This window comes from Apium graveolens, chromosome 6, assembly GCF_009905375.1.
Source record: "Apium graveolens cultivar Ventura chromosome 6, ASM990537v1, whole genome shotgun sequence".
Classification (NCBI taxonomy): Eukaryota; Viridiplantae; Streptophyta; class Magnoliopsida; order Apiales; family Apiaceae; genus Apium; species Apium graveolens.
Window position 1 is genome coordinate 262688051 of NC_133652.1, and position 2819 is coordinate 262690869.

Genomic DNA, 2819 nt, shown 5'->3' on the forward strand with positions numbered 1-2819 from the left:
TAAGAGATTCAAAAGGCATAGCTATCTTCCTCTTCCAGGGAAAAGCATTCAAATACTGCAATTGTTCTTCACCTTCGTAATCTTCACTATCTGAATTTCCCAATAAGGCTTTCTCTAAGGCATCGGACCTTAGCAATTGATCAATTTATGATGTGACCACCGAATCAACCAACTCCACTTTTAAGCACTCCTCATTATTCATAGGAAATTTCATAGCATTTAACATATTAAAAGTAACATCCTGGTCCAGAACTCGCATTGTGAGCTCACCATTCTATACATCTATCAAGGTTCGGCCAGTCGCTAAGAAAGGTCGTCCGAATATAATGGGAATCTTCTTATCCTCCTCAAAATCAAGAATTACGAAATCAGCAGGGAAGATGAGTTTATCAACCTTGACCAAGATATCCTCCACAATACCTCGCGGATATGTAATAGAACGGTTGGCCAACTGTAAGGTCATATAAGTCGGTTTTGGATCAGGCAAGTCTAACTGCTTGAAGATTGATAAAGGCATCAGATTGATGCTAGCTCCCAAGTAACATAAGCATATGTCAAAATATACTTTTCCAATAGTACACGGAATTGTGAAGCTTCCTGGATCTTTAAGCTTCGGAGGCAACTTCTGTTGCAGCACAGCACTGCATTCCTCCGTAAGAGTGACTATCTCTAAATCATCTAGCTTCACTTTCCGAGAGAGAATACCTTTCATAAACTTTGCGTAACTAGGCATCTGCTCAAGAGCCTCAGCGAAAGGTATGTTGATATGAAGTTTCTTGAACACCTCCAGAAACTTCTCAAATTATTTGTCCAGCTTTTTCTTCTGTAGCCGCTTAGGAAAAGGCGGTGGAGGATAGATCTGTGTCTCCCCTGTATTACCATCAGGCGGAGTGTGCTCAACAGTAGTCTTTCTTGGTTCCACTTCTTCATCATGTTGCTCTTAGTTCTTTCTCAACAGTAGTCAACACTTGAGTTTGTTTGGGATTCGCAACCTTTCCAGGCCTTAAAGTGATTGCCTTTACCTGCTCCTTAGCTTCCATCTTTCCCGGCAATTCAGTGTCACTAGGTAGTGTACCAGGCTGACGATTTAGCAAGGCATTGGCAATTTGCCCAATCTGATTTTCCAAGATCTTGCTAGAAACCGCTTGACTTTTACACATAAGCTTCAACTCCTCTAATTCAGATATTTCATTGGCTTGTTGCAGCTGGAGTTGCTATCTAGGTGCATTCTGTAGTTGCTGAAAACCAGGGGGTTATACTGCTTAGCTGGATATTGCTGATAAGGATGTTGAACCGCATTCTGAGTGTTGCTCCAGCTGAAATTAGGATGATTGCGATTATTGGGATGATAGGTGGCTGGTACTGGTTGCTGCGATCACTGGAAGTTGCTCACAAACTGAGCTGATTCACTAGAAATTACACACTGATCAGTCTCATAGGCACCAGCACAAAGCTTGCAGACACTAGCGATTTGATTAACTCCATAATTAGCCAAAGTGTCCACATTTATCGTCAAAGCTTTGAGTTGGGCAACGATAGCAGTTGCTGCGTCCAACTCCAGAATACCTGCAACTTTTCCCTGAGTCAGTCTCTGGGAAGGATTCTGGTACTCATTAGCAGCCATCAGTTCAATAAGTTCATAAGCTTCATCATAGCTCTTAGCCCACAAGGCTCCTCCTGATGCTACATCAAGCATGGGTCTAGAAGTAGCACCCAATCCATTATAGAAATAGTTGATAATCATCCAATGAGTAATGCAATAGTGTGGACACTTCCTTAGCATCTCCTTATATCGATCCCAAGCCTCACACAAAGATTCTCCTGTTTGCTGAGCAAACTGGGTAAGAGCATTCCTGATTGCAGCTGTCTTCGCCATGGGGAAGAATTTAGTGAGAAACTTTTGCGCAAGATCCTCCCAAGTGGTGATAGATCTTGCTGGCAGAGAGTGTAACCAGCACTTAGCCTTGTCCCTCAGAGAGAATGGGAAGAGGCGTAGCTTGATAGCATCTTCAGTCACATCATTGAACTTGAAAGTGTCGCAGATCTCGATGAAATCTCTGATGTGCATATTGGGGTCTTCAGTAGGAGAACCCCCAAACTGAACTGAATTCTGTATCATTTGAATCATGTTTGACTTGATCTCAAAAGTGTTAGCCCTGATGGCTGGTCTAATGATGATTGACTAAATGTCATTAATCTTAGGCTGAGAATAGTCCATCAAAGCCTTCAGATTTTCTGCTTGATCTCCCATCGCTACTACAACTGGTTCTTCAACTTTTTCTTCTTCTTCTACCTTCTTTTCTTCCTCAATAACTTCCCTTCGAACTACCACAACTTCTTCCTCGACTTTATCTAGTGTTCTCTTACGAGTACGCGAACGCGTATGCATACACCCTCGCTAGAGTACCTGAAATAAGACAAGAAAACAAATAAGTAACAATGTCCGAGTCAATGAACTTTAACGACCACTGATGGAAAACACATAAACTATAAATTAACACTGTAGTCCCTGGCAGTGGCGCCAATAACTTGTTAGTCGCTAAACACGCGCTAATAATACACGCAAGTATATGAGTTCGCAAGTAGTATAAAATCTTTTCTAGTTCGTTCCCACATAGACTGTATTGATTAACTAATTAATTCACGCACTTAAGCAACAATGTATGGTTATTATTCAATGCTAAGATGATAACAAATTGAGGTTGTTTATACTAAGAATTAAACTAATAATTATAACTACGAGATTAATATTGACTGAATTAATATATATGACAAACATGGGATTCTAACTTCATTAAATACTTCATTCAATAGCCTTA

The 2819-nt window shown here is 40.7% G+C and overlaps 1 non-coding gene across 1 annotated transcript; it reads left to right on the plus strand.

The window, feature by feature from the left end:
- Nucleotides 1-1754: 1754 nt before the first annotated feature.
- On the plus strand, nucleotides 1755-1861 carry LOC141669547 (small nucleolar RNA R71). The gene has a single exon (XR_012553820.1). It is a non-coding gene; the product is annotated as a small nucleolar RNA R71 (small nucleolar RNA).
- The last annotated feature ends 958 nt before the right edge of the window (nucleotides 1862-2819 follow it).